A 23269-nucleotide genomic window follows, 5' to 3' on the forward strand; every position below is an offset into this window, starting at 1 on the left:
CTTTAGTGAATTTGGACCCCAGTCACCCAACGAATGACTGTTCCAGGTTTGAGGCCTCTGCCATTAACAGTGTAAGAATTGTAGCAATGTAAATATTCCTTTTGAAAAATCAATAGGTGAATTTTGATTGACTGTTGTAGGCTCCACCCACTTTCTAACTATTAATCCCAGTCACCCAGTGGCCACCTGTGTCAAGTTTGGGAGCCCTGCCATTAACAGTGTAAAAATGGTTGCAGTTTATATTTTACCATGTAAAAAATTTAGATGTTGGTACTGCCCACTTTTTCTGACCTTGACCTATAGTCACTCAATTACCAAGTTTATGAGCTTTGGTGTCCTTGGTATCAATAATTTGTATATTCCCATTGAAATTAATCAAATCTGATTGGCTATTTTTGGCAGCACTTTCAAGATTCCCCTTGAAATCCAACAAGTGAATTTTGATTGGCCGTTGTAGGCTCTACCCATTTTCCTGAATATTAATCTCAGTCACCCAGTGACCAACTGTGCAATGTTTGAGAACCCTGCCATTAACAGTGTAACAATGGCTGCAGTTTATATTTGAGCAGTGAAATTTGTTTTTGGCTCCACCCACTTTTTAGTAACTTTGACACACAGTCAGTCAATGACCAAGTTTGTGAGCGTTCAGGTTCCTGGCATCAAAAATGTGTAAATGGAAGCAGTTTATCCACCAAAGAAATTTGATAGGCTGTTTTTGGCCCTGTCCCTGTGAATTTGGACCCCAGTCACCCAATGACCGACTGTAGCAGGTTTGAAGCCTCTGCCATAAACAGTGTAGGAGTGGCAGCAGTTTAAATATTCCCCTTGAAAATCAATAGGTGAATTTTGATTGGCTCTTGTAGGCTCCACCCACTTTCCTGAATCTTAATCTCAGTCACCCAGTGACCAAGTGTGGCAAGATTGAGAACCCTGCGGTTAACAGTCTAAAAATGGCTGCAGTTTATATTTTCCCATTAAAAATGAATGGCTGAAATTTGATTGGCTGTTTTATGCTCCACCCACTTTTTCTGTATTTGTAACCTCGGTCACAATTGACCAACTGTGCTAAGTTTGGGGACTCTGGCTTGACTTCTGTGAAAATAGCAGCCTTTTCCATTTTTTTCCATTGACATGAATGGGGCAAATCTGATTTGCTATTTGTAGCTCCACTCAGGTGTGCAGGGGGGACGCGAGACCCCCAGAACATATCATCCCAGTTAGTAAGGGATCTGTATACCAAGTTTCGTTCACACACACACACACACACACACACACACACACACACACACACACACACCACACACCATACACACATACATCCGATTTTATATATATAGATAAACTTTTTATACTATATTAGACTGATGGTCTTGCAGAAAAGGTAAGCCTTTTATTTTTTAAGTAATTTTATTTTTTGGTGCGCCTCCAATCCCACCCTTGTATCATGTTTTACACTCTGGAAGGAGGTTGTTATTGTAACTAAGTTCCTACTACTATTGACAGTTCTACAAACCTACTACAGATGAGAGCGTATTATCCCCCTGCATGCACTGTAAGTGGTTGAAATTTGCAACCTAAAGTGTATTATATCTTTATACTTACTCTTAGTGCTCTAACCTACTACACCATTGGATCCTGGTTTTCTTTGTGGGTCTTTTGTGTTTTTGTGTGTGGAGGGGGGGGGGGGGGGGTTTAAGGGATTGGTCCCAGTCCTTTTTGGTACAATCCTTCCCATCACAAGTTATACGTCAGGAGCTGTAATGGTCATATCTAAGAGAACTCATTGAGAAGCATGTGATCAGTTTGGTAAGGTGATAGATGTGTAAGTCTCTGATTTGCTAGTAATGGTCCTATGCTAAAGCAGGATGTGATCATAGCAAATCAGAGCTTTGCAAATCTATCAGCTGATCAAACAAATCACATGCTTCTCCATCAGTTCTCCTAGACATGACCATCACTAGTCAGGAGTAACAGCCATAGATTGCAACACTGCCATTTCTCTGTCTGGTTTTAAATTCAGCACTCACTGCCCTTCTTACTTTACCACTGATATATGCTCTGTCAAGTTTTTGTTCCATGATGGCCTTGCAATAAAGTATATGTCTTGTGCATTTATCATTTGTATCTGCTTGCTTCAAGTGAGTCACAGTTGCTAGTACGAGCTACCAAGCAGGTTCAGCAGAAGAACGTATTGCTGTATGAATAGAAGTGTATGTTTTTTCCTCAGGTTCTGTGAGAGTATTTCATCATCTCTTCCAGAGGGAATGTCCACTTTGTTATGCCGGGTTCTCGTTCTTAAAGGTAATGTCCTATCAAACACAAAAATTTTGCATTTAAATTGGCTCAAAGGATGTAGACTACCACCTGTGTGGTTCAGCATGTGAATGAACCACAATGCTATCAGTAGGAGTGAACTATCCAGACCTGCCTTAAAAAAGCTGAATAGAAATGTTTTGAATTCATTTCTATTTATAGAGCATGATCACCTCCTGAGACACTATACAAAGTGCAACATAGACTGGTGCAACAAACAAAAAATACATACAATGTATAGTTTATCCATAATACAAATACAGTAAAATATTGGACTGAGCGTATCTTGGTTTAGGAGCGCTTTGCAATACAAGCAAACATTTTTGTGAAATTTTGACTTGATATACAAGCAAAAATAGAGTATACATGCATCACAACTGAGCCGATAGTTCTTCTCCTTTTGCCACAGCAGGATTGTACTTAATTGTACTTAATCTGAGTTTAGAGACTGTGCACAGTCACATTTCCATGAAATCCTCAAAAGTAGCTGCCATTGGATAAGTTATTTGTTAAAGCCACACAAAAAAAAAAGGTTGGGGCGAGCCAACAGATGGCAATGATTCTGTTAGTTATAGTGAAAGTCTTGTTTACATTGTTATTTTATACTATTTTACTATAACTGTGTTTGGATTGTGGAATGAATCAAGTGGGTTTACATTAATCTTAATGGGAAAATTTGCTTTGGTATAAGAGTGCTTTGGATTACAAGCATTTTCTGGAACAAATTATGCTCGCAAACCATGGTTCCACTGTAAGTGCTAAGAAAAAAATAGTACGTGGCATATAAAACATGGAGGGCTAGAGGATAGGAGAATACCTCTTTGCAGAAGGGACAATGTGGTTGGAAGGGTATCTGAAAATAAGTAAGGAAATGTATGAGCTGACAGACTAAAGTACACCTTTGACTTTTGTAAAGGAAAAAGTTTGATACTTACCTCAGTTCGAGGAAGCCTCTGCATCCTCCAGAGGCCTCCCCGTCCTCTCCTGCATACCGGGACCCCTGGAACTTTGCACCTGTGCTCCCGTACGTGAATGAGCATGGATGCACTGCACCTGCGCAGTAGCATGGACCTGTTCGGGGAAGGGGAGGGGAGTGGAGCCCGACGGGGTCTGTGCTGCTGAACAGACAGCTTGTGCCTGTGCAGTAGCACAGATCCACTCAGGCTTTGTCAGAAAAAGCCAAGCCCGATTGTCAAGGTGCTAGTCATGGACAAGAACTTGTCGATGGCTTTGAGGGGGTGGTCCCAACCTTCAGAGTATCCCAGCACTAGGACAGATACATGTGGAGGAAGATTATCTGGATTTTACAGAGTAAAGTGAGTACCCATTCGGCGACGTACACCATATTGTCACCAAACATTGGCAAGTTTTGAAAGACACATGTTCCAGAGTTTCAGAAACTTGTTTTCATATAAAAGGGCCCCATCACTGAGGTCCAAATTAGTACATTCTGATCTTGGATGTCAGTCCAGGAGAGGAAAGGACCTACACAAAGATGCCCCCTGGCCTGCCTACTTATTTACACATTATTTTGACAGTTGGAATGAGTAAACGCTGAGTAACCGCTGTTCAGTTAGTGCTTTCAAAAATAAAGAAAACCCAGATAATCCCCCATGAGGAGATGGACTAGTCTAAAAGCAAATCAGTCAGATTTTTACTGCCTACTGTAAGCGACAGGTATAAAGAAGAAAAGTGCATTATATAGTGCATTTTAATTTGGGAGAAATATACTTATTTTACACATGTATTTTCAACTTTCCAATTTTTCATGATAGCTTTCCTTTAGTGAACCTTAACTAAATGAAAAAAAAAAGAGTTTAACTTTCATAGGGCTTCTACCGGCTCCCTGTAGACATCCTGTGACCGCGCTGGGACAAACTGATCTTCCAGTCCCCCGCAGGGAGCCAGTTTGATTTCCACCAACTCACCAGTCGGTGGGCCACTGCTCCTGCATGGCCCTGTGCTCACTTCATCTTCCTGCGCATGCAGTATGGTGACGTGAGTATGAGAAAATCTTGTCCTGCGCATGCACAGGATGGCTATGGCTGTGTGAGCAGTGGCCTGCTGACTAAGGAAACAAAACTAGCTCGCTGCGGTGGACTGGAGGACCAGTTTGTCTTGGCAGGACATCTGCAGGGAGCCGGTAGAGTGTTTTGTTGCTCCGTGTTTAGATCATAAACGGTGTACCCCTTACTTTAAGGTGGTATGGGAAAAATAACTACTTAGAAGGTCTGTTGGATAAGAGAACTGGATGCGCTAGGGACTGTGGGGCTCAATCGAATTTATGATCTTAATTTTACATGGTAACTGGCTTGTGCTTCGAGTGAAGGGTGGGTTGGGATATTGGTGCTGTCTCCGTTTAATTTTAATGTGTAATATTTTTGTGCATTTTATATTAACATTTTTGTGCCAAATCGTGGTTCACTTTATGAGGAGGTGACATTCCGGTCTTGTGGCTACCATATGTGGCACACGTCTGTGTTGCATTCCAGGGACCATGGCAATGGCTTCATTTGTGCATTGGCCAGATGTTTCTGCATTGAAGGCCACAAACTAGAGGGAGCACTGCCGCAGGTCCTCTGCTCCCCCAATGCACTATTAGCTGAGGGGTTGGGGCCATCCCTGGCTAATGAACTCTGGGCAATTGCCTACCACTGCACCCCTTCTGTGCCCCCTTTCGAGCTAGATCTTCTGTCTGGATTGATCAATAGTTTCCATCAATTTTAGACTGAAATTGATCTAAATTACAATCAGGCAGCCATATTGGGAAAATTGATTAGTCTATGAGCACCTTTAGCTAAGTTTCCATCTCACCCACTCAGTGTATTGAATGGACTCTGCTTTGTGTGACTATTAGCACACAAAGATGAATCTTTTTTGTTCAGGAAGCAGCAGCTGAGGACCACATGACCCAAGTCTAAAATTGGTTTTCAATGTATCAGCTAAGATAAGTATACATTTGTATGCTAAAATTATATTTACAGTATATAGAAAGTTACATGTTTCTCTATCTCTTTGGATTGCTGCCCAGAATTCCGCTTTAAAGTAGTCACACATTTTTATCCAGCCTGAATGAAGTACATTCTTGGTATCTCACCTTCTCACCTTTTCTGAGGAAGTTGATAAAACTCAGTGAAGAGAATACAAACATTACTTTTCATTGTTCAGGTCTACCGGCTAATTGTGCTTTATAAATTATACATCAAACGTTATCTCTTACATGAACTTTAGTCGTAGTTTCAGATGCTGGCTGTGCTCATGCCCTACGTATAGACAGAAAAAGGTGGTTTGAAACAAATCAATGGAATATATGAATAAATATAAATGTTTACACAGATTATAGTCTATTTAACCCTTTCAGGACATCATGGTTTCCCCCCTTAAAGCGGTATAAAACTCTGACATAATATTCAATAAAAACATGATTTCCTACTTTTTATATCCCAATTCCCAAACAGTTATCATATTTGCTTTTGTGCACAAGTATTATTATTCATTTAGAAATTACAAGTTCCCAAAGAACATTTTTTTTGCTCAGAGAGCTGACATTGCATTTTATTCATAACTGGTGTATTCATATTATAATGTAGCCAGAAATGCTTTCCCGAATGTCTGTCTGTGTTCTGGAGTGTCTGAATTGCCAGAGAATGTTTACATTCCTCACTTGATACAATTAAGTAAACACAAGCTAATGTTATATCCAGTTCGGATGCGTCCAGCTTTCCCTGCAGGGAGCTTGTAAGTCCTGTGTTTAACTAGTTGAATGCTGTTCTAGTAAAAAAAATGGTAGTATATAATATCCTGTAAATATTCTTTTAAGAGCAAAGACAAAATGATGGGTTTCATACCACTTTAAGGATCTTGTTATCTAGTGCCCCCCCCCCTTCCAATTTTAATAATCCCTGGTGATCTAGTGTCTCCTCCCCTTCCTGAAGCATTCGCTGGTAGCCTATATGTAGTGGGCCAGTCATTCTCATTTAGGAGGAAAAAGGGACAGGTACTGGAAGGATGAAGATAAGGAATATATAGCTGCACTAACCACACCAGAAATTGGTTTCAATATATGGTATTACTATACACCCTCCCTGGCACCCAATTCAGTAGGAGTGCAACAGTTATTAAAATTATAAAAGATATTCCAATATACAGTAAACTGCAAAGCAGCATCCGTTCCTTTTCCTGAGACTCCAAAGATGTCATAAGTACCTGCAACGGGACAGCCTATAATGGTGCATCAACCAACTTTCAAAATTCCACCACCATAACACAGTGGCCAAGGCATCCAGCACTGCAGGCAAAGTAACTTTTAGAGATCATGTAACCTGCTGCCATTTCACATTATCATGCACAAAATAGTGCATAAAATGAATACAAAAACATAATAAAAATTATATTTCAAAGGAACAGATTGATATGGTAAAATATTAGGAGAAAATAAAGGAGAAATAATAACTGGATAAAGTCTGAGCAGTTTATGGAATTACCATGTCCTTTGGAATTATTAGTCCAAGAATGTTGGTAGTTCATTGTTAATAGACCAAAGTAAAAAGCCCAAATCCAATTGGGCTAGCAGATGGATCTGTGATGGGATTAGGGTCGGACTGGCCCAGCGAGGTGCCGGGAGAATTCCCGGTGGGCTTTCTTGCTTTTTAAAACTGGCGCCAGTGCCAGCTGCCATGGCACCACTCTCTTATGGGGCCACCCGCACCTGACAGGAGCGAGGAGGAGGGGGGCTGACATCTTTCCACCCTCCCTCTCCATGGGTCCCCCTCCTGTGTCCCCCTGCAAAGCTAGCGCAGCTGTGAGTTGCCTCACCTGCTCAGCTCCATGCAGTGTCTTCTCCGGCTGCCAGCTCCTCTCTACTTCCTGTTTCCCTGCATGACCATGCAGAGATCAGGCGGCAAGAGAGGAGCCAGCATCTGTAGCGTACATTGCAGGTGAGTCAACGCACGCTGCCCTAGCTCTGCAGGGGGATACAGGGGGGGAAGCTATGGAGAGGGAGGGTGAAATGATGTCGGCCCACCTCCCCAGCAAATTGCAAAGCCCCCAGCCAAGAAAATTGCAAAGCATCCAGCCCAGCAATTTGTACAGCAAAGCACCCAGCAAAGCCCCCAGCCCAGCATATTTCACAGCACCCAGCAAAGCCCTGAGCCCAGCAAATTGCACGTCACCCAGCAAGACCTCCAGTCCAGAAAATTGCACAGCACCTATCAAAGCCCCCAGCTGAGACAATTGTACAGCACCAAGCACGCAGCAAAGCCCCTAGCCTAGCATATTGCACAGCACCCAGCAAAGCCCAAGCCCAGAAATTGCACAGCACCTAACAAAGCCTCAAGCCCAGCAAATTGCACAGCACCAAGCACCCAGCAACGCCCACAGCCAAGCAAATTGTTCAGTACAGCAAAGCACCCGGCAAAGCTCCCAGCCCAGCAAGTTGCAAAGCACCTAGCAAACTGCACAGCACCAAGCATCCAGCAAAGCCCCCCAGCCCAGCAAATATCAAAGTCCCGATCTCAGTAAATTGCACAGCACCAAGCACCCAGCAAAGCCGCCAGCCCGGCAAATTGCTCAGGACCTAGCAAAGCTCCCAGTTCAGCAAATAGCAAAACCCGAGCCTAGCAAATTGCACAGCACCTAACAAAGCCTCCAGCCCAGTAAATTGCACAGCACCAAGCATCCAGCAAAGCCCCCAGCCAAGCAAATTGTACAGTAAATCAACACAATAAGAAGAGAAAAAAGAAAAAAATAGAGCAACCAGACAGAATAAGAATATGTTTACAAACATAGGAGAAGGATTGAGTTACAGTGGTCAGAGTCCATACACAGAAGTCTAAGTCAAGCGCCCAAGGGGACATTCGCATTTTAACCAGTGATGGTCCCACTCATTTGCTTTGACAGTAAATGCTTTACGATAGGGTTCTGGTTTCCTGACTTTCTTATCTCAATTCTGTTCAAATCAGATCTTGGAATGTAGCTCTGGCAAACTAAGCCGGGGTAATGGGTTTATTTGCCCCTTTAGGGCTGGTTCAGACGGACGTCTGCGTAGCGTCGCGTCTGGGGGCGTTGCGGCGGCTGCGCGGTCAGGCTTTCAGTAGCCTTCGGTCGCGTCGTGATGCGGTTGCGGTTTTTTTTTCCCGTAGGGGAACATTAGCCGTCGCGGTTGGCCGCTCCCTGGAAGCTACATGTTGCTTCCAGGGGCAGCCCGAACGCTCTCGAAAATCGGGACCCGAACGCCGCGTTCGGGTAAAAGCGCGCAAAAGCTTGGTGTAAACGCTCCCATTCACTTGAATAGGAGCGTTTACCGCGACGGTCCGAACGCTTGCGGTAAACGCTCCGCAAGCGTCCGTCTGAACCAGCCCTTAAACAGGCGAAGTTTTACAACTCTGCATAGGTAAAGTGTAAACCCTTGCCTGACAAACCTTCTACAGAAGCACTTTTTTGCTAAGAAAACTTGAACTTAAGGGGAACTCTGGAGAGTCCCAAAGTGTTACTTTCAGGCAAACTGCGAATCCACGATTGAAAAATATGTGGGGTTAGCAGAGATGTTAATTAACACAGTCTTTAATTGGCTGAATTAAGAAGAGAAAAACGTTTACAGGTTAACTTCTTAAGGACCACTTGAAGGAGACAAAAGGAAACCGAGAGCCCAATATAGTGTAGTATCTCAGGGACAATTAGTCAGGTGTACAACAAAGTACAACAAAGTAATGGTTTTACTCACAAACGTGGGTCGCCACAAAGGCAACCACTGGATAAGCGGGCGGGGAGAATTATAACCTGACCCCGCTCAGGTTTAAGAAGTCGCTCTCTGTAGACAGGAAGGAATGGGGATACACCCCTCCACCAGGGGTGGACTAGACAATTTGTAAAGCAGCAACACAGAGGCGCCAAGTAGAGTAAAATTGATTAAAAAACTGTTTAAAAGGGGGAGGTTGGTGGACTCACCTCCCTCGTAGAAAGAAAGACCGGACAATGGGACGTTACTCACAGTATAAAGTAACTTTTTATTAAAAGCTCCAAAGTTGCAACATGTTTCACGGGTCACAATCCCGCTTCATCAGGCAAACATTTTTGGAGGGTACAAAATCGGGTCAATGGCTTGGCTGAGCGCTTCTGTCAAGAGCTTTTAATAAAAAGTTACTTTATACTGTGAGTAACGTCCCATTGTCCGGTCTTTCTTTCTACGAGGGAGGTGAGTCCACTAACTTCCCCCTTTTAAACAGTTTTTAATCGATTTTACTCTACTTGGCGCCTCTGTGTTACTGCTTTACAAATTCTTAAGGACCGCGTCACACCGATGGGCGTGGCCGTGGTGGCAGCCCTGGGACCGCCTAACGCCGATTTGCCTTAAAGTCCTGGGGCTGGCTTTTGCAGGGGATCACGCGCACAGCTGTGCTCGCATTCCCGCTTGGTAAGCAGAGCTCTGCTCCGCCTTCAGTTTCCCAGCAGCGATCGCCGCTCGGAGACTGTTAGATGGCGAAACCACCATCTAATTAGCATGTACTGCGCCTAGATCTGGGAGACCTGGGAGACCTGAAGTGGTCGGCTGTCATAGGCTGAAGCTTATGACAGCCGATCACGCTGATTGGCTGGCAGGGAGAGGGAGGGAGAATATATCAATAAAAAAAAGAGGAAAATGTGTTAAAAAATAAACAAATAAATAATCATAAATAAACAAACAAACATCCGGGGGGCTCTGATGGTGGGGAGAAAAGGAGGGGAAAATCCCTTGTGTGCTGAGTTGTGCGGCCCTGCAACAAGCTCTGTAAGCTGCAGTGGCCCTTTTTGTAAAAAATAGCCTGGTCTTTAGGGGGGGGGGGGGGCAAGCCTGCAGTCCTGAAGTGGTTAGGAAACAACACTAGCACTTTTACTACACACTTTTTCAGGACAGACTAGTGGATTTATTTTCTTGGTTCGACTACAAGGCCTCTTTAACTCAGAACTGAAATGGTAAATTGCAAAACTCCGGACAAATATCACTATCACTTACACTTATTACATCCGATCAGATTTCTGAGTCAGCTTTTGCAAAGTAAAAGCTGGAATCTGCATGTCTGCCATGAGCAACACCTCCATTATCCTCTACTTTAGCAAACATAACTGGGTACAGCTCTGTCTTATCCATAATGCAGCGTGAGGAATACAATTTCTCTATCTCTTAAGCAATTTGCTTTTCTGAAGGGATTATTACTAGGCGCTAGTCCCTTCCGCAGTGCAGTGTATATTTCAGTACCCGCAGATGCATGTAGCTTTAGTGTCTAAGATCCCTATGTGATATTGCTGAATTAATATGGCTGTGCAGCTCAAACAATGAAAAAAAATGAGGTGAGACAAAGCAAAGCATTACTGTGTATCCCAGCTTTGCATTCATATCTTTCCTAATGCTATGGTAGCTGCTATGTAGGCACTATGTATTATCTTATTCTGCTGTGGTGGTGTTTAAGAAAATGCACATTTTTCCATATTTTAAACATTTATATATAACTTCTATTGTGTGTTATTCAGCAGATCAGTGATTGTAACACTAAGAATGTAGCAGGGGCCTAAAATTGTTTTGTAAGCTTCTATTTTCTATATCTCATTTTGTATTTGGAAGAAATATATCTGCGATGGTACTGAATTTTTCACAAGTTTACACTGCAATTAACTTAAGGCCAGTATGGCAGTATCCAGTACAGGGGAGGCTTCTTAATCCAAACACCATGTATTATTATTTTTTATTTACCGGTATATAGCGTCAATGCCTTCCATAGTGCTGTACATAGTACAAAACAAACACTGTACAATCAGGACATCAAGCAATACAAAAAAACAATACATACATTGTTGATGTGTGGTTTAAAAAAATCACTAAAATGAATACAAGTTCATATGATAAATTACAGCAAAATAAGAAACAATAGGAGGAGGTCCTTGCCCTTGCAGGCTTACAGTCTAGCTCCTTTTTCTAACCATCTGATCTTTTCCCATTTTGATAAGGAAAACAGAACTTGGATTTAGTGATATGCTTATAATTTTTGACAAGGGGGTTTGTGTATAAACACCAAAGTTGCAATCTCTTTATATAATCTCCCTGTGGCCCAGCGTCCCATGTCCCTGTGTTGGTGCACGGACAGCCGTTGGGACAGGACAGAGGACGGACCAGAGGGCGTATGTGCATGCACGCTGTAATGCTGCGGTGTGACTGACCTAGTGCCCGTTTTTAAATGGGCTTAGGTCGCCTAGTCAATCAATAATTACCAGGAAAAAAGACAGGAAACTACTATAAATTTTGGAGCCTAGCATTACAATATCAGTACCACTACACTAATAGTACAGCTGAACTGGCATTTAAGGCTGTATTCACAGTGGGACATTGCGTTTTAATGCGACGTTAAAGTTGCAATGTATCTGTGTTAAGAGGTAACAAACTGGAAGCAGTGAGTTACCACAACGCAACATTTTTAACGCGACTTTAACATTGCACTATCAGCCATCTCCTCCTGGATGACCACTAGGTTCCTGAATCTAAATTTAGACAAAACGGAATTAATGATCTTCCCACCCCGGCCATCCATGAACCTCCCAGATGTGCATGTCACTGTTAACCACACTACCATTCGCCCTACCTCTCAAGCCCGCTGTCTGGGTGTCACCCTGGACTCCGCATTCTCTCCTTCACTCCCCACATCCAAAACCTCACAAACTCCTGCAACTACCACCTTCGTACCATCTGTAAGATTCGCCCTTTCCTGACCTCTACCACCACCAAACTCCTCATCCATGCCCTCATAATTTCCCGCCTTGACTACTGCAATGCCCTTCTGTCTGGTCTCCCTATGAACCGAATTGCCCCGCTGCAGTCCATCATGAATGCGGCAGCCAGAATTATCCACTCCTCCCATCACTCCACCATGGCGGCTACCCTCTATGAATCCCTCCACTGGCTTCCTATCGAGTCCAGAATCAGATTCAAGATACTGTGTCTGACCTACAAATCTGTCCGCAAAACCTGTCCAACCTACATTTCCGATCTTACTCAGAGCTACACACCTAGCCGCTCACTCCGCTCTTCCAATGAACTTTGCCTAACTGCCCCCCCGCATCACAAAGTCCCATGCACGCCTCCAGGACTTCTCAAGAGCTGCTCCAACACTATGGAACGCCCTACCTCCACTCATTAGGGCAGCCCCCTACTTCAACATCTTCAAGAAGGCCCTCAAAACTCACCTTTTCACTCTGGCCTACTACCCCTCACGAGTGCTCCAAACCCACAGCTGAACTCTGGTCCCCTACCTTTCGTGTCCTTACCTCTCCCTCTAGATTGTAAGCCTTTGGGCAGGGTCCTCCTCCTTTTGTGTCCTACCTCCATTACTGTGAACCCATGCTATTCATCTGAGTCAACCTACAATACAATACAATACAATAACATTTTTATAGCGCTTTTCTCCCATAGGACTCAAAGCGCTTAGGCTCTCTCAGATTCAGTAATTAGTAGGATGAAGTATTCACACAACAAAAGTTATATTTCTGCAAATGCCAGACTGAACAGGTGGGTTTTCAGTCTGGATTTAAACACGTCCAGGGATGGGGCTGTCCTGATCTGTTGAGGTAAGGAGTTCCAAAACGTAGGGGCAGCATGACAGAAGGCTCTGGGACCAAAAGTTTCCAAATGGACTCTGGGTATGACTAGATTATTAGAACCTGTGGATCTGAGAATGCGGGGATTGCTACGTAGCTGTAACATATCTTTCATGTATCCAGGGCCTAGATTATTCAGGGATTTAAATGTCAGTAGGCCGATCTTGAATAGGAACCTCCATTCTATAGGTAGCCAGTGAAGGGAATGCAGGACTGGCGTTATGTGGCAGTGACGGGGTTGGTTGGTTAGCAGTCTGGCAGCAGTATTCTGTATCAGCTGTAGGCGGTACAAGACCTTTTTTGGAAGGCCGGTGTAGAGAGCATTGCAGTAGTCCAGTCGGGATGTGATGAAGGCGTGGACTAAGGTTGGCAGATCTTCTGGGGGTATGAGGTGCTTGATTTTTGCAATGTTCTTCAGGTGAAAATAGGATGATTTCACCACAGCAGAGATTTGAGTTCTGAAGTTTAAATCCCCATCAATTAGAACTCCCAGGCTACGCACATGATCAGAGCTGCGTAGATCCGTGCCTCCTATTCCCAGTGGTGAAGACTGCAAGTTAAGTTGTTTTGTTATCATGCTCTGCCCTCCAATCAGAAGGACTTCAGTTTTGTCTGCATTTAGTTTCAGCCAGTTGTCATTCATCCATTGCTGTAGTTCACGTAAGCAGGCGTTTATAGTTAGAGTTGGGTCTGTCACACCAGGCTTGAAGGAAAGATATAGTTGGGTGTCGTCTGCATAGCAGTGGTATGTCAGGCCATGTTTTTGGATTTGTTTTCCCAACGGTAGCATGTAAATCGTGAAAAGCAGGGGAGAGAGGATTGAGCCCTGGGGCACCCCATACTTAAGTGTTACAGGGGTGGACAGGAAGGGCCCCATAGACACTTTGTGGGTTCTGCCACTCAAGAAGGATTGGAACCACTGAAGTACTATGCCATCAATGCCGCAGTATTCCTGTAGCCTGTTTATCAAGATGTCATGGTCAACTGTGTCAAAGGCTGCAGAAAGGTCTAGCAGGGGGCTTAGTCCCCTCCAGTGACTAAGCATTACCTTGTACTCATACTGTGCTGCATGATCTGGTCTTTCTTGTATTCAGGTATTGTAATTTTGCTGTATGTCACCCCTAAATATTGTCTTAACCTAAACTAATGTCCAGCGCTATGTAATATGTTGACGCTTTATAAATACAATAAATAAATAAATAGGATTAGCTTTGCAGTGCGGTAAGCTGCGTTATAAGACTTTATAACGTGCGACCATAACGTCCCACTGTGAATGCGACCTAAAAGAAAAAATACATTTAGTGGTTTGCTTGAAAGAGACAAAAAAGAAACCGAGAGCCCAATATAGTGTAGTATCTCTGTGACAATTGGTCAGATGCTCAACAAGGCAATGGTTATACTCACAAACGTGGGTTACCACAAAGGCAACCACTGGATAGGCAGGCGGGGAGAATTATGACCTGACCCCGCTCAGGTATAAGAAGTCGTTCTCTGTAGACAGAAAGGAATGGGGATACACCCCTCCACCAAGGGTGGACTAAATAATTGGTAGAGTAGTAACACAAAGGCGCCAAGTAGAATAAAAGCGATTAAAAACCATTTAAAAAAGGGGAAGTTGGTGGACTCACCTCCCTCATGTAAAGACAAACCGGACAGTGGGACGTTACTCACAGTATAAAGTAACTTTTATTAAAAGCTCCAAAGTTTAGTGGTTTGTATACGTGCCTATGGACACCTCTGGGACCCCCCATTTCACGCCACTCCCTGCTGCAGGCTTGCCTGACGGAGATGCAGTCGCTTTTGTCCACACATGAGATCCTGTGGGCTGAGCATGCACAAGGTCTCTAGGGCCTAAACACACTAACTTGCTTCTGTTTGCTTCTCAGCAACACATCCATGTTAATGATGCTGAAAAGCATCACAAGTCAATTAGTGTATTCAGGCCCTAAACCTAAAAGAAAATTGTTAAATTTAATTTTGTCTTCTTAAAACAGGTATTTTGTAATGAACGGTGTCGGCACGCAGAGAGAATCTGATTATTGGTGATCTGCAGTATCACCAAGAATGCAGATATATACCCGATTATTGATGATCTGCAGTATCACAGATAATCAGATATATTGCTAACCTCTGGACACCTATAGATATGTGAGTGTTTGGTGTAACAGTAACACTTTGAGTGAGAACCACCAGAGGAACTGGAGGTAGGATGATGAAGGGAATTCACCCCGGACTGTGGGTGAATCCCTATAAGCCCAATGGCTCCCTAGGAGAGGGGCCTGGCCTAGGTTGCAGGAAGCCCTGCTGCTAAATGAACCAACTTGCCCTACTGGATGAGAGATCCTGGCTCTCTACCCTAGTGGCGGGCTAAAGTAATAAAGATACACAGTGCTAGTCTTGGGTGTGAGGAAAGTAGTTACAGCACCCTGGAACTAGCATACATAACATAGCATAGAGACAGATTCCTAAGCTTGGGTGTGAGGTCCGTAGTCACAACACCCTGGAACTAGTCTATAGCATAACATAGCATTGAGACAGTTTCCTAAGCTTGGGGGTGAGGTCTGTAGTCACAACACCCTGGAACTAGTCTATAGCATAACATAGCATTGAGACAGTTTCCTAAGCTTGGGTGTGAGGTCCGTAGTCACAACATCCTGGAACTAGTCTATAGCATAACATAGTATTAAGACAGTTTCTTAAGCTTGGGTGTGAGGTCCGTAGTCACAACACCCTGGAACTAGTCTATAACATAACATAGCATGACAAGCGAGAGAAATCTAGCTCAGTGTGATTTCCCAGGTCCGTCCTGGTTCCAACACACTGTAGGATCTGACTGAGGTCTGTGTGCTAACACGTAAAGCATTTGCAACGGCAGACAGCGTGAGACTGAGGGACGAGTGGTTATATAGTGCAGCACTGATCAGCGCCGCCCAGTCCCTTCCAGCCAATCCGCATACATCCTAGGATCAGCTGACCAAGGGAGTCAGCTGATCCCTCTCTGTTTCCCATAAAGCCTCTGCCTCTCCGCGCGCGTGTGTATTCCTCAGTCTATGTGCACAGGAAGGCTGCACTAGATCAGACACATGTCGCCGCGCGTAAACCGCCGGACTAGACGCGGAAACAGCCGCCACGCCGTTAGAGCACGCAGCGGCTATTCCGCTATCCTTCACAGTACCCCCCCCCCCCCCCCTGAGGAGTGGACTCCGGACACTTGCCACCCGGCTTCCCCGGATGTAAGTCATGGAACTCTTTCCTCAATTCCTCTGCGTGCATGCAGCATTCTGGTACCCAAGTTCTATCCTCCACACCATAACCTTTCCAGTGTACCAAATATTGCACAGAATTTTGCACCAGCCGGGAGTCCAGAATCTTCTCAACCTCATACTCAGGTTGATCATCAATTAATACGGGAGGGGGGGGGGAGTGGAATCCACCTGTACTGCCGGCTTGAGCAATGACACGTGGAATGATCTTACACCGCGCATACTGGTAGGAAGATCAACAGTATAAGTGACAGCATTCATTCTTTTGGTGACTGGAAACGGCCCAATAAACCTAGGCCCTAATTTGGGTGACAGTTGTTTCAGTGCCAGATGTCGTGTAGACACCCAGACCAAATCTCCGGGTGAAAAGTCCCATTCAGCAGAGCGTGTCTTGTCAGCCTGCTTTTTATGAGACTTGAAAGCCTTTCACAAATTTGTTTTCACCAGCGCCCAAATTTGTTTTAACCCCACCTGCCAATCCTCTAATGCTGGGAAAGGAGTAGATACCACGGGCAAGGGAGCAAAGTTAGGAGACCTTCCTGACACCACCTGAAAAGGGGAAAACCGAGAGGAAGAACTCTTCAGGTTGTTGTGCGCAAACTCCGCGAAAGGCAGAAATTTTACCCAGTCAGTTTGTGCATCAGCCACATAGCACCTGAGAAACTGCTCCATGGATTGGTTGACCCTCTCGGTCTGGCCATTTGTCTGTGGGTGGTAGCCTGATGAAAATGAAAGATCCATGCCCATAAGATGACAAAATGCCCTCCAGAACTTAGAAACGAATTGGACTCCCCTATCTGACACTACATTCTCCGGAATGCCATGCAGCCGGAAAATGTGCTGGATGAAGAGATTAGCCAACTCTTGGGCGGAGGGGAGTCCTTTCAGAGGGATAAAATGGGCCATCTTGCTGAATCTGTCTACTACCACCCAGATGACAGTCATGCCCTCAGACCTGGGGAGTTCACCCACAAAATCCATGGACAGATGGGTCCATGGTTCATTTGGGACCGGCAAAGGCTGTAAGGTCCCCACTGGAGCCTGTCGGGAAGGTTTGCTCCTAGCACACACAGCACACTCCCTCACAAACTCCTTACAATCTGTGGCCAAGGATGGCCACCATGCACACCTGGCAAGGAGATCCTGTGTCCTGGTGGCGCCGGGATGACCAGCGTTCTTATGGGAGTGAAACAGCTGTAAGAGCTGTAAACGAAAGGGCAGGGGCACAAACAACACTCCCTCGGGCTTTCCTTCTGGGACATCCTGCTGATATGGGGCCAGAGTGGCAGCCCAATCCTTCCAGTTCTGTGTGGCTGCCAAAACCACCCTCCGAGGCAGAATAGTCTCGGGTGCCGAGGACTGTGCCGTCTCGGGCTCTAAACACCTGGACAAGGCATCAGCCTTAACGTTCTTGCTACCAGGGGTGTACGTAATTATAAATGAGAATCTGGAAAAGAACAGTGACCACCGGGCCTGTCGAGGACTGAGTCTCTTAGCATTCTCTATGTACTCCAAATTTTTATGGTCCGTGTAAACTGTAATGACATGTTCTGCACCCTCTAACCAGTGTCGCCATTCCTCAAAGGCTAACTTGATGGCCAGGAGTTCAGGGTTGCCTATATCGTAGTTTCTCTCTGCTGGAGAAAACCTACGGGAGAAGTAAGCTTAAGAATGAAGCTTACTCTGCAAACTGGAACGCTGAGACAACACAGCTCCCACCCCCACCTCAGAGGCATCAACCTCTACTATGAACGGGAAGGTGACATCGACATGTCTCAGGATAGGGGCAGAACAGAACAGTTTCTTTAGGGTATCAAAAGCCGTCAGAGCTTCCTCGGACCAGTGGTGAGTATCAGCCCCTTTCTTAGTGAGACTGGTGAGGGGCGCAACCACCGTAGAGTACCCCTTAATAAATCTCCTGTAGTAATTTGCAAAACCCAAGAATCTCTGGAGGGCCTTCAGACCTACAGGCTGTGGCCAATCCAGTACTGCAGAGACTTTCCCAGGGTCCATAGAGAGGCCCGAGGTAGATATTACATACCCCAGAAATGCCACAGAGGTCACCTCAAAAATGCACTTTTCCAGTTTGGCATATAATTGATTCTGTCTTAGTCTTTCCAGCACATACTTAACATGTCTCCGATGCTCGGCCAAAGTGGCTGAAAAGACTAGTATATCATCGAGATATACTAATGCAAATTTACCCAAAATTGGTCTGAAAACTTCGTTAATCAGCCCTTGGAAGACGGCCGGGGCGTTACACAACCCGAAGGGCATCACTAAGTACTCGTAATGCCTATCGGGTGTATTAAAGGCCGTCTTCCACTCGTCACCGTCCAGGATGCGCACTAGGTTGTATGCATCCCTTAAGTCAAATTTCGAGAGAATTTTAGCATTGGTGATCTGGGAGAATAAATCGTCAATCAGAGGCAACGGGTAACGATTTTTCACAGTGATCTTATTCAAACCCCGATAGTCTATGCAGGGACGGAGGCCTCCATCTTTTTTTTTTACAAAAAAGAACCCAGCGCCCGCAGGTGACCGGGAGGGGCGAATGAAACCCTTAGCTAAATTTTCTTGGATGTACTCCTGCATTGCCAACTTCTCTGTCCCGGACAAGTTATAAAGGTGACCCCTAGGAGGCATACAACCAGATCTTAATTCAATTGGACAATCAAAGGGACGATGCGGGGGGGGGGGGCAATCTGTCTGCTGATTTAGGACAAAAGACATCAGCAAAATCTTTATACTGCTCCGGCAATCCTTCCACCTGAATACTGGTGTTACCCATGGCTACCTTTGCCAAACAATGATGAGAGCAGCGGGTAGACCAGCTCATTAGCTGACCAGAGGCCCAATCAATCTGAGGGGCGTGAAGTCGTAACCATGGCAGACCAAGGATAATGGTGGAAGTTGCCATCCGTAACACAAAAAACTGCAGACTCACCTTGGGCTCGATTCACAAAGCGGTGCTAACCCAGTTAGAGACTTTAGGTGTGATAACCATTGCACCACGCTGGTGAAAAGCCAGTTTAGGTGTGATAAGTTTAGGCATGATAAGTTTAGGTGTGATAAGTTTAGGCATGATAAGTTTAGATAAGTTTAGATCGCTTGCAAAGTCCCGCACGCAAAGCAGCGCCATTAAACTTTATACAAAGTGCACCAGACTTTGTTAGCGTAAAACTTTTGATCAGCTGTGCACTGCGGTGCTAACCCAGTTGGCGCTTAAACTTATCATGCCTAAACTTATCACACCTAAACTTATCATGCCTTATCTTATCACACCTAAACTTATCACACCTAAACTTATCATGCCTAAACTGAGTTTAGGCATGATAAAGGGCTTTTCACCAGCGTGCTAACTGTTAGCACCGCTTTGTGAATCAGGCCCCTTATGTAAAACCCCTATGGTGACCCCCAACTCTGGAGTCTGGGACAGAGGGTATTTACTCTGCAGAGGAGAGTCGTCCACCGCAGTAACCAACACCTTATGACTTAATGGAACAATAGGTATTCCTAAGTTTCTAGCAAAATCATAGTCAATAAAATTGGCGGCCGAGTCGACAAAGGCCTCAGTAGAAACTGTCTGGTCCTCCCATGAAATGGTGCATGGGAGGAGCAGGCAATCGTCTTTAAGAGGTAAATTCTGCGCGCCTAGGGTGTTACCTCTGACCACTCCTAGGCGGCAGCGTTTCCCGACTTTTTGGGACAGTTCTGCGCTTTATGCCCCTCCTCTGCACAGTACATGCAGAGCTGTTCAGCTTTTCTACGACTCTGCTCAACTCGGGACAATTTTGACCGTCCAATCTGCATGGGTTCAGGAGGGGGTGACGTAGGTGGAGAAGAAGCATAGGTAACGTATCTCACACTACTCCTACCCCGACTTTGTCTCTGGTACCGTAGGCGACGGTCCACTCTGATCACTAGAGAAATGGCTTCATCAATAGTTTTAGGCTCAGGATATCCCAGCATTAGATTAGACACTGCATCTGATAATCCTGACAAGAAACAATCTAACAATGCAAATGAGCCCCATCTAGCTGACACCGCCCACTTCCTGAACTCCGCTGCATAAGTCTCCACCAAATCTTTGCCTTGCCGCAACATCTTGAGCTTCCGCTCAGCGGTCGAGGCAAAGTCCGGATCATCGTAAATTATAGCCATCGCTTTAAAGAATTCCTCCACAGAGGTCTGGGCCCCATCCCCTGGTTGAAGGTCATATGTCCAGGTCTGGGAATCCCCAGTCAACAGTGTTTTAATAAAGATAATTCTCTGTGCGGCAGTACCTGAAGTATTAGGTCTCAACTCAAAGTAAGATAACACTCGATTTTTAAAGTTTCGAAAGTCAGATCTATGACCAGAAAATTTCTCGGGCCCCGGCATGCGTAAGTCTGTAACAAGAGGGGATCTCACTATATTAACAGTCGTCTGAAGGGCTTGTATGGACCCAGACAAGGCATTGATCTGGGTCTGATGACTATCCAGCACGCTGATGCAATTCTCCACCAAGGTGGTGAGTGCAAGCAGACGACTGTCAAGTGTGTCCATATTGTTTTGGTCTGCCGTTCTGTAATGAACGGTGTCGGCACGCAGAGAGAATCTGATTATTGGTGATCTGCAGTATCACCAAGAATGCAGATATATACCCGATTATTGATGATCTGCAGTATCACAGATAATCAGATATATTGCTAACCTCTGGACACCTATAGATATGTGAGCGTTTGGTGTAACAGTAACACTTTGAGTGAGAACCACCAGAGGAACTGGAGGTAGGATGATGAAGGGAATTCACCCCGGACTGTGGGTGAATCCCTAAAGCCCAATGGCTCCCTAGGAGAGGGGCCTGGGCTAGGTTGCAGGAAGCCCTGCTGCTAAATGAACCAACTTGCCCTACTGGATGAGAGATCCTGGCTCTCTACCCTAGTGGCGGGCTAAAGTAATAAAGATACACAGTGCTAGTCTTGGGTGTGAGGAAAGTAGTTACAGCACCCTGGAACTAGCATACATAACATAACATAGCATAGAGACAGATTCCTAAGCTTGGGTGTGAGGTCCGTAGTCACAACACCCTGGAACTAGTCTATAGCATAACATATCATTGAGACAATTTCCTAAGCTTGGGTGTGAGGTCCGTAGTCACAACACCCTGGAACTAGTCTATAGCATAACATAGCATTGAGACAGATTCCTAAGCTTGGGTGTGAGGTCCGTAGTCACAACACCCTGGAACTAGTCTATAGCATAACATAGCATTAAGACAGTTTCCTAAGCTTGGGTGTAAGGTCCGTAGTCACAACACCCTGGAACTAGTCTATAGCATAACATAGCATTGAGACAGTTTCCTAAGCTTGGGTGTGAGGTCCATAGTCACAACACCCTGGAACTAGTCTATAACATAACATAGCATGACAAGCGAGAGAAATCTAGCTCAGTGTGATTTCCCAGGTCCGTCCTGGTTCCAACACACTGTAGGATCTTTTTAAAGTAGAATACAGGTGCTGCTCCCACTTAAAGTGCGTCCGCAACGGCTCTGCACGGAACGGAATTAGGTAACCCTTTATATATTTGCCCAGATGCTCAGTCTCCAGTGTTCCCTGACGACGGCGGAAAGCCGAAACCGGTCAAAACTGGAGACTGGGCAAATCAACTGTTTCCGTGAGATTTTATTTTGTATTGGTATACACTATACGCTTTTACTTACCAAGGGTCCCTGTCAAAACGACCCTTAAAGTAAGCTATTGTATATGTGCTATGTTTGTCAAGTTTTATTAAATTGTGATGTTTTTAGAGACAGTGAGTGACCTTTTGTTGAATTCATTCCTGGTGGTGGTCACTGTCTGAATATTTACACTGCGGTGGATCTGCAGATATCGTGGTACCTCACTAAGCGCTGTGGAGCTTTTTGCTTGGACACTGTAGGATCTGACTGAGGTCTGTGTGGTAACACGTAAAGCATTTGCAACGGCAGACAACGTGAGACTGAGGGACGAGTGGTTATATAGTGCAGCGCTGATCAGCGCCGCCCAGTCCCTTCCAGCCAATCCGCATACATCCTAGGAACAGCTGACCAAGGGAGTCAGCTGATCCCTCTCTGTTTCCCATAAAGCCTCTGCCTCTCTGCGCGCACGCGTGTATTCCTCAGTCTATGTGCACAGGAAGGTTGCACTAGATCAGACACATGTCGCCGCGCGTAAACCGCCGGACTAGACGCGGAAACAGCCGCCACGCCGTCAGAGCACGCGGCGGCTATTCCGCTATCCTTCACATATTTGCAATAATTCAGCTTCAAATGAGCAAGTAAGATATGCCATGATGCATCACTGCTAAATATACATACAAATCATGTGTTTATGCCCTTTAAAGACTGATACGCATCCAGAACCGTTGAAGTATAGTGAGCCTATAGATTATACATTTTATAGAGCCATTGGCAAAGGCTTTTAAAAGTGGATTGGTGTGACTCTGTAAACATCCATAACCTATAGGCTCATTATACACCAGCAGTTCTGAATGTGTGCCTTGCTTTATGGGGCATAAATAGATGATTTGCATATTCAGCAGTGATGCATCAAGAAGACTAAATTACATTAACCACTTCGGTCTATCTGGACGGGTATATCCATCCAGATAGACTGCACAGCTGCTGCGGGGCCGCGTGTGCTCTTGTGCGTGCCCCCACGTGCGCTCCCGACGCCTTTGGCTGCCCCTGAGATCGATGAATGGGAATACAGATCCCATTAATTGATCTGTGTTCCCCTAAGAAAAACTGACGGCTTTCTCCGGAAAGCCGCAATTTTTCTGTGTCCCACCTCACCCCTTCTGTTCCTGCAAGAGAGAGCTCTCACTTGCAGGATGGAGAATCAAAAACTCACTGTGGCCATCTTGTGGCCAAATAGTAAAACTATATCTACATTTTTTTTTTAAATATACACAATAAATTTTATTTAAAATCTTCTGTTTAAATCCCCACTCCGAAAACCCCCAAATAAAAGTTTTAATAGAAAGAAAAAAAAAATTACAATAAAACAAAAACAAAAACATAAATAGTTACCTAAGGGTTTGAACGTTTT

At 44.9% G+C, this 23269-nt stretch overlaps 1 long non-coding RNA gene across 1 annotated transcript in view; it reads right to left on the minus strand.

The window, feature by feature from the left end:
* Positions 1-2112: 2112 nt before the first annotated feature.
* Positions 2113-23269, minus strand: part of LOC137517791 (uncharacterized) — a 34237-nt gene continuing 13080 nt past the window's right edge. The window contains exons 2-3 of the long non-coding RNA XR_011020668.1: positions 5534-5576; positions 2113-2309 (exon numbers count right to left, since the gene is read on the minus strand). This is a non-coding gene — a long non-coding RNA (uncharacterized lncRNA). The remainder of the gene's footprint in view (positions 2310-5533; positions 5577-23269) is intronic.

This window comes from Hyperolius riggenbachi, chromosome 5, assembly GCF_040937935.1.
Source record: "Hyperolius riggenbachi isolate aHypRig1 chromosome 5, aHypRig1.pri, whole genome shotgun sequence".
NCBI lineage: Eukaryota > Metazoa > Chordata > Amphibia > Anura > Hyperoliidae > Hyperolius > Hyperolius riggenbachi.